Raw genomic sequence first — 12,169 nt, 5'->3', positions numbered from 1 at the left:
GGAGTTAAACGCCCAAACTGGCACAAAAGCTGGCATTTAACTCCAAGAAAAGTCTCTACACATGGAAGCTTCAATGCTCAGCCCAAGCACACACCAAGTGGGCCTGGAAGAAGATTTCTGCATTAATTACTGATTTCTGTAACCCTAGGCTACTAGTTTTCTATAAATAGGACCTTTTGCTATTGTATTTTTCATCTTGGGACGTTTAGTACTTAGACCTTTGAGGCTGGCCATTCGGCCATGCTTACACTATTTGTTCTTATGTATTTTCAACGGTGAAGTTTCTACACACCATAGATTAAGGTGTGGAGCTCTGCTGTTCTTCATGAATTAATACAAAGTACTATTGTTTTTCTATTCAACTCGAGTCTATTTCTTCTCCAAGATATTCATTCGTTCTTCAACTTGATGAATGTGATGATCCGTGACACTCATCATTATTCTCACCTATGAACATGTGCCTGACAACCACCTCTGTTCTACTAGTAATGGCTTGAATGCGTATCTCTTGGGTTTCTAATCGAGGATTGGAATCTTCGTGGTATAGGCTAGAATTATTGGTGGCCATTCCTGAGATCCGGAACGTCTAAACCTTGTCTGTGGTATTCCGAGTAGGATCTGGGAAGGGATGACTATGACAAGCTTCAAACTCGCGATTGTGGGGCGTGTGACAGACGCAAAAGGATCAATGGATCCTATTCCGACATGATTGAGAACCGACAGCTGATTAGCCGATGTTGTGACAGAGCATCAGGACCATTTTCACTGAGAGGACGGGATGTAGCCATTGACAACAGTGATTCCCAACATAAAGCTTGCCATGGAAAGGAGTATGAATGATTGGAAGAAGGCAATAGGAAAGCAGAGGTTCAAGGGGAACAAAGCATCTTCATACGCTTATCTGAAATCCACCAATGAATTACATAAGTATCTCTATCTTTATTTTATGTTTTATTCATCTTTTAATTATCACTCCTCCATCACCATTTGAATCTGCCTGACTGATATTTACAAGATGACCTTAGCTTGCTTCAAGCCGACAGTCTCCGTGGGATCGACCCTTACTCACGTAAGGTTTATTACTTGGATGACCCAGTGCACTTGCTGGTTAGTTGTGCGGAATTGTGACAATGTGTGATTCACGTTTGAGAGCTCCAAGTCTTTGGCGCCATTGTTGATGATCACAATTTCGTGCACCAAGTTCTTGGCGTCGTTGCCGGGGATTGTTCGAGTTTGGACAACTGACGGTTCATCTTGTTGCTTAGATTAGGTATCTTTTCTTCAGAATTTTTAAGAATGAATTCTAGAGTTTCAAGGTGATGTTCTTATCATCACAAAAGCTGATTGATTCTCATCAATTTAGCTGCTGAATGTAATGTCCTGCTGAAACTTGGCCAAACATGTGTAATCCTTTTTAGACTGAAGCTTTAGACTAACATTGCATGATTCCTGGAATTCTTATTAAAAGTTTTGATTCTCTTTATTTTCTTTTCCATATAAATTTCGAAAAATCACAAAAATCAAAAATATTTTATGTCTCTTGTTTGAGTCTAGTATCAATTATTAAGTTTGGTGTCAATTGCATGTTTCTGTTCTTCTTGCATTTTTCGAATTCATGCATGTTATTCATTAATCTTCAAGTTGTTCTTGATGATTTTATTGCTCTGATCTTTAAATTCTCTTGTTTTGTTGTTTCTTACATGCATTTTTAAATTGTTATAGTCCTTAGTATACAAACTTCTAAGTTTGGTGTCTTGCATGCATTGTTTATTTGATCTTAGTTGCATTTTTATTGATTCTCATCATCAAAAATTCAAAAATATTTTTAAAACTATGTCTTTTCAAGTCAATAATACAGAGAATTGAAGATTCAGAACATTCAGCAGAGGAATCAAACAGAAAAAGCTGGGACAAAGATAAAGGCATACTTGTTCAAGCTGATCCTGAACCTGAAAGGACCTTGAAGAGAAAGCTAAGAGAAGCTAAAGCACAACTCTCTCTAGAGGGCCTAACAGAGCTCTTCAAAAAAGAAGAAACCATGGCAGCCGAAAACAACAACAATGCCAACAATACAAGGAAGGTGCTTGGTGACTTTACTGCACCTACTCCTGATTTCTATGGGAGAAGCATCTCAATCCCTGCCATTGGAGCAAACAACTTTGAGCTTAAGCCTCAATTAGTTTCTCTAATGCAATAGAATTGCAAGTTTCATGGACTTCTATTGGAAGATCCTTATCAGTTCTTAGCTGAATTTTTGCAAATCTGTGACATTGTCAATACCAATAGGGTTGACCCTGAAGTCCACATACTCATGCTTTTTTCTTTTGCTGTAAGAGACAGAGCTAGGACATGGTTGGATTCACAACCTAAAGAAAGCCTGAACTCTTGAGAAAAGCTAGTCAATGCCTTCTTGGCAAAGTTCTTTCCACCTCAAAAATTGAGTAAGCTTAGAGTGGAAGTCCAAACCTTTAGACAGAAGGATGGTGAGTCCCTCTATGAAGCTTGGGAGAGATATAAGCAATTGATCAGAAGGTGCCCTTCTGACATGCTTTCAGAAGGGAGCATCATAGGAATCTTCTATGATGGTCTGTCTGAACTATCCAAGATGTCATTGGATAGCTTTGCTGGAGGATCTCTTCATCTGAAGAAGACGCCTACAGAAGCTCAAGAACTCATTGAAATGGTTGCAAATAACCAATTCATGTACACTTCTGAAAGGAATCATGTGAATAATGGGACAACTCAGAAGAAGGGAGTTCTTGAGATTGATACTTTGAATGCCATATTGGTTCAGAATAAAATATTGAACTAAATAGTCAATATGATTTCTCAGAGTCTGTCTAGAATGCAAGCAGCAACAGGCAGTACTAAGGAAGCTTCCTCTGAAGAAGAAGCTTATGATCCTGAGAACCCAGCAATGGAAGAGGTGAATTACATGGGAGAACCCTATGGAAACACCTATAATCTTTCATGGAGAAATCATCCAAATCTCTCATGGAAGGATCAACAGAGACCTCAACAAGGTTTCAACAACAATAATGGTGGAAGAAACAGGTTTAGCAATAGCAAGCCTTTTCCATCATCTTCTCAGCAACAGACAGAGAATTCTAAGCAGAGCCACTCTGACTTAGCAACCATTGTCTCTGATCTAATCAAAACCACTCAAAGTTTCATGACTGAAACAAGGTCCTCCATTAGAAATTTGGAGGCACAAGTGGGTCAGCTGAGTAAGAAAATTACTGAACTCCCTCCTAGTGCTCTCCCAAGCAATACAGAAGAGAATCAAAAAAGAGAGTGCAAGGCCATTACCACAACCCACACGGCTGAACCTGGAGAGGAGGAAGAGGCAGTGATTCCCACTGAGGAAGACCTCAATGGACGCCCACTGACCTCCATGGAGCTCCCTAATGAGGAACCATGGGAATCTGAGGCTCACACTGAGAACATAGAGATTCCGTTAAATTTACTTTTGCCATTCATGAGCTCTGATGAGTACTCTTCCTCTGAAGAGGATGAAGATGTCACTGAAGAGCAACTTGCTAAGTACCTTGGAGCAATCATGAAGCTAAATACCAAGCTATTTGGTAATGAGACTTGGGAGAATGAACCTCCATTGCTCATCAAAGAACTGGATGACTTGACTAGGTAGAGATTACCTCAAAAGAGACAGGACCCTGGAAATTTCTCAATCCCTTGTACCATAGGCACCATGACCTTTGAGAAGGCTCTGTGTGACCTAGGGTCAAGCATAAACCTTATGCCTCTCTCTGTAATGGAGAAGCTAGGGATCATTGAGGTACAAGCTGCAAGAATCTCACTAGAGATAGCAGACAATTCAAAGAAACATGCTTATGGACTTGTAGAGGATGTCTTGGTAAAGGTTGAAGACCATTACATCCCTGCTGATTTCATAATCCTAGAAACTGGGAAGTGTATGGATGAATCCATCATCCTTGGCAGACCCTTCCTAGCCACAGCAAAGGTTGTGATTGATGTTGACAGAGGAGAATTAATCATTCAAGTGAATGAAGACTCCCTTGTGTTTAAAGCTCAAGGATATCCATCTGTAACCATGGAGAGGAAGCATGAAGAGCTTCTCTCAATACAGAGTCAAACAGAGCCCCCACAGTCAAACTCTAAGTTTGGTGTTGGGAGGCCATAACCAAACTCTAAGTTTGGTGTTGAACCCCCACATTCAAACTCTAAGTTTGGTGTTGGGAGGTTCCAACATTGCTCTGAACATCTGTGAGGCTCCATGAGAGCCACTGTCAAGCTATTGACATTAAAGAAGCGCTTGTTGGGAGGCAACCCAATTTTTACTTATCTATGTTAAATTTCTATTTTCCTTTGTTATTTTATGTAGGTTGATGATCATGTGAAGTCACAAAAACAATTGAAAAAGCAAAAATAAAGTGAAAAGCAGAATGAAAAACAGAACACCCTGGAGGAGATAGTTACTGGCGTTTAAACGCCAGTAAAGGTAGCAGAATGGGCGTTAAACGCCCAGTCTGGCACCATTCTGGGCGTTTAACGCCAGAAAAGGGCACCAGACTGGCGTTTAACGCCAGGAATGGGCAAGAAGCTGGCGTTAAACGCCAGAAAAGGGTAGCAGCCTGGCGTTTAACGCCAGGAATGGGCAAGAAACTGGCGTTAAATGCCAGAAATGGGCAGCAGCCTGGCGTTTAACGCCAGGAATGGGCAAGAAACTGGCGTTAAACGCCAGAAATGGGCAGCAGCCTGGCGTTTAACGCCAGGATTGGCAGAAAGGGGCGTTTTGCACGCCACTTGGTGCAGGGATGAGATATCCTTGACACATCAGGATCTGTGGACCCCACAGGATACCCACCTACCCCACCACTCTTTCTTTTCTTCACCCATTCACCAATCACCTCAATACCTCTTCCCCAAAAACCCCTCACCTATCAAATCCCACTATTCTCTTCACCACTCACATCCATCCTTCATAAAACCCCACCTACCTCACCATCCAAATTCAAACCACTTTTCCTCCCAAACCCACCTTCTATAGCCGAACCATACACACCCCTCTCACCTCTATATAAACCCATTTTCACTACTTCATTTTCACACAACCTAAACACCACTTCTCCCCCTTGGCCGAAACACAAAGCCCACTCCATCTCCTGTATTTCTTCTTCTTCTACTCTCTTCTTTCTTCTTTTGCTCGAGGACGAGCAACCTTCTAAGTTTGGTGTGGTAAAAGCTAAAGCTTTTTATTTTTTCATAACCATTTATGGCACCAAAGGCCGGAGAAACCTCTAGAAAGAGGAAAGAGAAGGCAAAAGCTTCCACCTCCGAGTCATGAGAGATGGAGAGATTCCTCTCAAGGGTGCATCAAGACCACTTCTATGAAGTTGTGGCCAAGAAGAAGGTGATCCCCGAGGTCCCTTTTAAGCTCAAAAAGGGCGAATATCCGGAGATCCGACATGAGATCCGAAGAAGAGGTTGGGAAGTTCTCACCAATCCCATTCAACAAGTCGGAATCTTAATAGTTCAAGAGTTCTATGCCAATGCATGGATCACCAAGAACCATGATCAAAGTGTGAACCCGGACCCCAAGAATTGGCTTACAATGGTCCGAGGAAAATACTTGGATTTTAGTCCGGAAAATGTAAGGTTGGCATTCAACTTGCCCATGATGCAAGGAGATGCACACCCCTACACTAGAAGGGTCAACTTTGGTCAAAGGTTGGACCAAGTCCTCATGGACATCTGTGAAGAGGGCGCCCAATGGAAGAGAGATTCAAGAGGGAAGCCGGTTCAACTAAGAAGGCATGACCTCAAGCCCGTGGCTAGGGGATGGTTGGAGTTCATCCAACGCTCAATCATTCCCACTAGCAACCGGTCCGAAGCTACTATAGACCGGGCTATCATGATACATAGCATCATGATTGGAGAGGAAGTGGAAGTTCATGAGGTTATATCCCAAGAACTCTACAAGGTGGCGGACAAGTCCTCTCCTTTGGCAAAGTTAGCCTTCCCTCATCTCATTTGTCACCTTTGCAATTCGGTTGGAATTGACATAGAGGGAGACATTCTCATTGATGAGGACAAACCCATCACTAAGAAAAGGATGGAGAAAACAAGAGAACCTCATCAAGAGAATGAGGAAATTCCTCATCATGAAATCTCTGAGATACCTCAAGGGATGCAATTTCCTCCACAAAACTATTGGGAGCAAATCAACACCTCCCTAGGAGAATTAAGTTTCAACATGGGACAACTAAGGGTGGAGCACCAAGAGCATTCCATCCTCCTCCATGAAATTAGAGAAGACCAAAGAACCATGAGAGAGGAGCAACAAAGGCAAGGAAGAGACATTGAGGAGCTCAAGCACTCCATAAGATCTTCAAGAGGAAGAACAAGCCGCCATCACTAAGGTGGACCCGTTCTTTAACTTCCTTGTTCTTTATTTTCCTGTTTTTCGAAAATTATGCTTTATGTTTATCTATGTTTGTGTCTTTATTACATGATCATTAGTGTCTATGCCTTAAAGCTATGAAAATGAATACATCACCTTTCTTAAATGAAAAATGTTTTTAATTGAAAAAGAAAAAGAAGTGCATGAATTTCAAATTTTAAAACAGTTTAATTATTTTGATGTGGTGGCAATACTATTGTTTTTCTGAATTAATGCTTGAACAGTGCATATTTTTGAATTTGATTGTTTATGAATGTTAAAATTGTTGGCTCTTGAAAGAATGATGGGAAAAGGAAAAATGTTATCTGATGATCTGAAAAATCATAAAATTGATTCTTGAAGCAAGAAAGAGCAGTGAAAAGCTTGCAAAAAAAAAGAGGCAAAAAAAAAAAGAGAAAAGAAATAGAAAGAAAAAGAAAAGCAAGCAGAAAAAGCCAATACCCCTTTAAACCAAAAGGCAAGGGTGATAAAAAGGATCCAAGGCTTTGAGCATCAGTGGATAGGAGGGCCCACAGGAATAAAATCCAGGCCTAAGCGGCTAAACCAAGCTGTCCCTAACCATGTGCTTGTGGCGTGAAGGTGTCAAGTAAAAACTTGAGACTGAGCGGTTAAAGTCGAGGTCCAAAGCAAAAAGAAGAGTGTGCTTAAGAACCCTGGACACCTCTAATTGGGGACTCTAGCAAAGCTGAGTCACAATCTGAAAAGGTTCACCCAGTTATGTGTCTGTGGCATTTATGTATCCGGTGGTAATACTGGAAAACAAAGTGCTTAGGGCCACGGCCAAGACTCATAAAGTAGCTGTGTTCAAGAATCAACATACTTAACTAGGAGAATCAATAACACTATCTGGATTCTGAGTTCCTATAGATGCCAATCATTCTGAACTTCAAGGGATAAAGTGAGATGCCAAAACTGTTCAGAAGCAAAAAGCCAAAAGCCCCGCTCATCTAATTAATACTGATCTTCATAGATGTTTTTGGAATTCATTGTATATTCTTTTCTTTTTATCCTATTTGATTTCCAGTTGCTTGGGGACAATCAACTATTTAAGTTTGGTGTTGTGATGAGCGGATAATTTATACGCTTTTTGGCATTGTTTTTAGTATGTTTTTAGTATATTTTAATTAGTTTTTATTATATTTTTATTAATTTTTATTTAAAAATCATATTTCTAGACTTTACTATGAGTTTGTGTATTTTTCTGTAATTTCAGGTATTTTCTGGCTGAAATTGAGGGACCTGAGCAAAAATCTGATTCAGAGGCTGAAAAAGGACTGCAGATGCTGTTGGATTCTGACCTCCCTGCACTCAAAGTAGATTTTCTGGAGCTACAGAAACCCAATTGGTGCGCTCTTAATTGCGTTGGAAAGTAGACATCCTGGGCTTTCCAGAAATATATAATAGTCCATACTTTTCCCAAGATTTGATGGCCCAAACAGGCGTTCCAAGTCAGCTCAAGAATTCTGGCGTTTAACTCCAAAACTGGCACAAAAGCTGGAGTTAAACACCCAAACTGGCACAAAAGCTGGTGTTTAATTCCAAGAAAAGTCTCTACATATGGAAGCTTCAATGCTCAGCCCAAGCACACACCAAGTGGGCTTGGAAGAAGATTTCTGCATTAATTACTGATTTCTGTAACCCTAGGCTACTAGTTTTCTATAAATAGGACCTTTTGCTATTGTATTTTTCATCTTGGGACGTTTAGTCCTTAGACCTTTGAGGCTGGCCATTCGGCCATGCTCACTATTTGTTCTTATGTATTTTCAACGGTGGAGTTTCTACACACCATAGATTAAGGTGTGGAGCCATGCTGTTCTTCATGAATTAATACAAAGTACTATTATTTTTCTATTCAACTCAAGTTTATTTCTTCTCCAAGATATTCATTCGTTCTTCAACTTGATGAATGTGATGATCCGTGACACTCATCATTGTTCTCACCCATGAACATGTGCCTGACAACCACCTCTGTTCTACTAGTAATGGCTTGAATGCGTATCTCTTGGGTTTCTAATCGAAGATTGGAACCTTCGTGGTATAGGCTAGAATTATTGGCGGCCATTCCTGAGATCCGGAACGTCTAAATCTTGTCTGTGGTATTCCGAGTAGGATCTGGGAAGAGATGACTGTGACGAGCTTCAAACTCGCAATTGTGGGGCGTGTGACAGACGCAAAAGGATCAATGGATCCTATTCCGACATGATCGAGAACCGACAACTGATTAGCCGATGTTGTGACAGAGCATCAGGACCATTTTCACTGAGAGGACGGGATGTAGCCATTGACAACGGTGATGCCCAACATAAAGCTTGCCATGGAAAGGAGTATGGATGATTGGAAGAAGGCAATAGGAAAGCAGAGGTTCAAGGGGAACAAAGCATCTTCATACGCTTATTTGAAATCCACCAATGAATTACATAAGTATCTCTATCTTTATTTTATGTTTTATTCATCTTTTAATTATCAATCCTCCATCACCATTTGAATCTGTCTGACTCAGATTTACAGGATGACCATAGCTTGCTTCAAGCCGACAGTCTCCGTGGGATCGACCCTTACTCACGTAAGGTTTATTACTTGGACGACCCAGTGCACTTGCTGGTTAGTTGTGTGGAGTTGTGACAATGTGTGATTCACGTTTGAGAGCTCCAAGTCTTTGGCGCCATTGTTGATGATCACAATTTCGTGCACCAAGTTCTTGGCGCCGTTGCCGGGGATTGTTCGAGTTTGGACAACTGACGGTTCATCTTGTTGCTTAGATTAGGTATCTTTTCTTCAAAATTTTTAAGAATGAATTCTAGAGTTTCAAGGTGATGTTCTTATCATCACAAAAGCTGATTGATTCTCATCAATTTAGCTGCTGAATGTAATGTCCTGCTGAAGCTTGGCCAAACATGTGTAATCCTTTTTAGACTGAAGCTTTAGACTAACATTGCATGATTCCTGGAATTCCTATTAAAAGTTTTGATTCTCTTTATTTTCTTTTCCATATAAATTTCGAAAAATCACAAAAAAAATTATAAAACCATAAAAATAAAAAATATTTTATGTTTCTTGTTTGAGTCTAGTATCAATTTTTAAGTTTGGTGTCAATTGCATGTTTCTGTTCTTCTTGCATTTTTCGAATTCATGCATGTTCTTCATTAATCTTCAAGTTATTCTTGATGATTTCATTGCTCTGATCTTCAAATTCTCTTGTTTTGTTGTTTCTTACATGCATTTTTAAATTGTTATAGTCCTTAGTATACAAACTTCTAAGTTTGGTGTCTTGCATGCATTGTTATTTGATCTTAGTTGCATTTTTATTGATTCTCATCATCAAAAATTCAAAAATATTTTTAAAACTATGTCTTTTCAAGTCAATAATACAGAAAATTGAAGATTCAGAACATTCAGCAGAGGAATCAAACAGAAAAAGCTGGGCGTTCAAAACGCCCAGTGAAGAAGAAAAACTAGCGTTTAAACGCCAGCTAGGGTACCTGGCTGGGCGTTCCTAGCTGGGCGTTTAACGCCCAAAAAGGTAGAGATTTGGGCGTTAAACGCCAGAATGGGCACCATTCTGGGCGTTTAACGCCAGGATGACACTAGAGGGAAGATTTTGTTTTTAATTCACATTTTTTTCAAGTTTTCATAATTTTTCAAAATCAAATCTTTTTCAAATCATATCTTTTCAATCATATCTCTTTCAAAATCAATTTCTTTCCATTTTATATTTATTTTTACTATTTTCAAAAATCTTTGCTTCAATTAAAGATTTACTTCAAAATTTTTAAGTTGTTACTTGCCTATTAAGAAAGGATCAAACTTTAAATTTTAAAATCATATCTTTTAATTTCTTGATAGTCAAGTAATCAACTTTAATTTTAAAAATTTTCTCTTTTTAATTTGATTTTCAATCATATCTTCTCAAACATATCTTTTCAATCACATCTTTTTCAAAATTAATTTTTCAATCATATCTTTTCTAATTTCAAAATCTTTTTCAAAAATCACTTTATTTCTTTCTCAATCTTAGTTTTCAAAAATCTCAATCAAATTTTCAAAATTTGCTTTTTATTATTTCAAAATCTTTTTAAATTATTTTCGAAAATCCTTCCCCTCTTCTCACATCCTTCTATTTAAGGGACTAAGACTCCTCATCAAGGTACAATCCGAACTCCTTCCTTCTTTATATGTTCGAATTCTCCTCCATCTACCTCCTCCTTCTATTCTTCTTTTTCTCTGACACCTCAAGGAATCTCTATACTGTGATATAGAGGATTCCCTACTCTCTTGTTCTCTTCTCTTTCATATGAGCAGGAACAAAGATAAAGGCATACTTGTTCAAGCTGATCCTGAACCTGAAAGGACCTTGAAGAGAAAGCTAAGAGAAGCTAAAGCACAACTCTCTCTAGAGGGCCTAACAGAGCTCTTTAAAAAAGAAGAAACCATGGCAGCCGAAAACAACAACAATGCCAACAATACAAGGAAGGTGCTTGGTGACTTTACTGCACCTACTCCTGATTTCTATGGGAGAAGCATCTCAATCCCTTCCATTGGAGCAAACAACTTTGAGCTTACGCCTCAATTAGTTTCTCTAATGCAACAGAATTGCAAGTTTCATGGACTTCCATTGGAAGATCCTCATCAGTTCTTAGCTGAATTCTTGCAAATCTGTGACACTGTCAAGACCAATGGGGTTGACCCTGAAGTTTACAGACTCATGCTTTTTCCTTTTGCTGTAAGAGACAGAGCTAGGACATGGTTGGATTCACAACCTAAAGAAAGCCTGAACTCTTGGGAAAAGCTAGTCAATGCCTTCTTGGCCAAGTTTTTTCCACCTCAAAAATTGAGTAAGCTTAGAGTGGAAGTCCAAACCTTTAGACAGAAGGATGGTGAGTCCCTCTATGAATCTTGGGAGAGATAAAAGCAATTAATCAGAAGGTGCCCTTTTGACATGCTTTCAGAATGGAGCATCATAGGAATCTTCTATGATGGTCTGTCTGAACTATCCAAGATGTCATTGGATAGCTCTGCTGGAGGATCTCTTCATCTGAAGAAGACGCCTACAGAAGCTCAAGAACTCATTGAAATGGTTGCAAATAACCAATTCATGTACACTTCTGAAAGGAATCCTGTGAATAATGGGACAACTCAGAAGAAGGGAGTTCTTGAGATTGATACTCTGAATGCCATATTGGCTCAGAATAAAATATTGACCCAACAAGTCAATATGATTTCTCAGAGTCTGTCTGGAATGCAAGCAGCAACAGGCAGTACTAAAGAAGCTTCCTCTGAAGAAGAAGCTTATGATCCTGAGAACCCAGCAATGGAAGAGGTGAATTACATGGGAGAACCCTATGGAAACACCTATAATCCTTCATGGAGAAATCATCCAAATCTCTCATGGAAGGATCAACAGAGACCTCAACAAGGTTTTAACAACAATAATGGTGGAAGAAACAGGTTTAGCAATAGCAAGCCTTTTCCATCATCTTCTCAGCAACAGACAGAGAATTCTAAGCAGAGCCACTCTACTTAGCAACCATTGTCTCTGATCTAATCAAAACCACTCAAAGTTTCATGACTAAAACAAGGTCCTCCATTAGAAATTTGGAGGCACAAGTGGGTCAGCTGAGTAAGAAAATTACTGAACTCCCTCCTAGTACTCTCCCAAGCAATACAGAAGAGAATCCAAAATGAGAGTGCAAGGCCATAACCACAACCCACACGGCTGAACCTGGAGAG

At 39.6% G+C, this 12,169-nt stretch overlaps 2 non-coding genes across 2 annotated transcripts; both read right to left on the bottom strand.

The window, feature by feature from the left end:
• Positions 1 to 2,443: 2,443 nt before the first annotated feature.
• Positions 2,444 to 2,551, bottom strand: LOC112753915 (small nucleolar RNA R71). Its single transcript, XR_003178276.1, has one exon. It is a non-coding gene; the product is annotated as a small nucleolar RNA R71 (small nucleolar RNA).
• Positions 2,552 to 11,276: 8,725 nt separating this feature from the next.
• On the bottom strand, positions 11,277 to 11,384 carry LOC112752776 (small nucleolar RNA R71). The gene has a single exon (XR_003177193.1). It is a non-coding gene; the product is annotated as a small nucleolar RNA R71 (small nucleolar RNA).
• Between the last annotated feature and the right edge of the window lie 785 nt (positions 11,385 to 12,169).

The sequence above is a fragment of the Arachis hypogaea genome, chromosome 15 (assembly GCF_003086295.3).
Source record: "Arachis hypogaea cultivar Tifrunner chromosome 15, arahy.Tifrunner.gnm2.J5K5, whole genome shotgun sequence".
NCBI lineage: Eukaryota > Viridiplantae > Streptophyta > Magnoliopsida > Fabales > Fabaceae > Arachis > Arachis hypogaea.
This window is presented reverse-complemented; position numbering and strand designations above follow the sequence as displayed.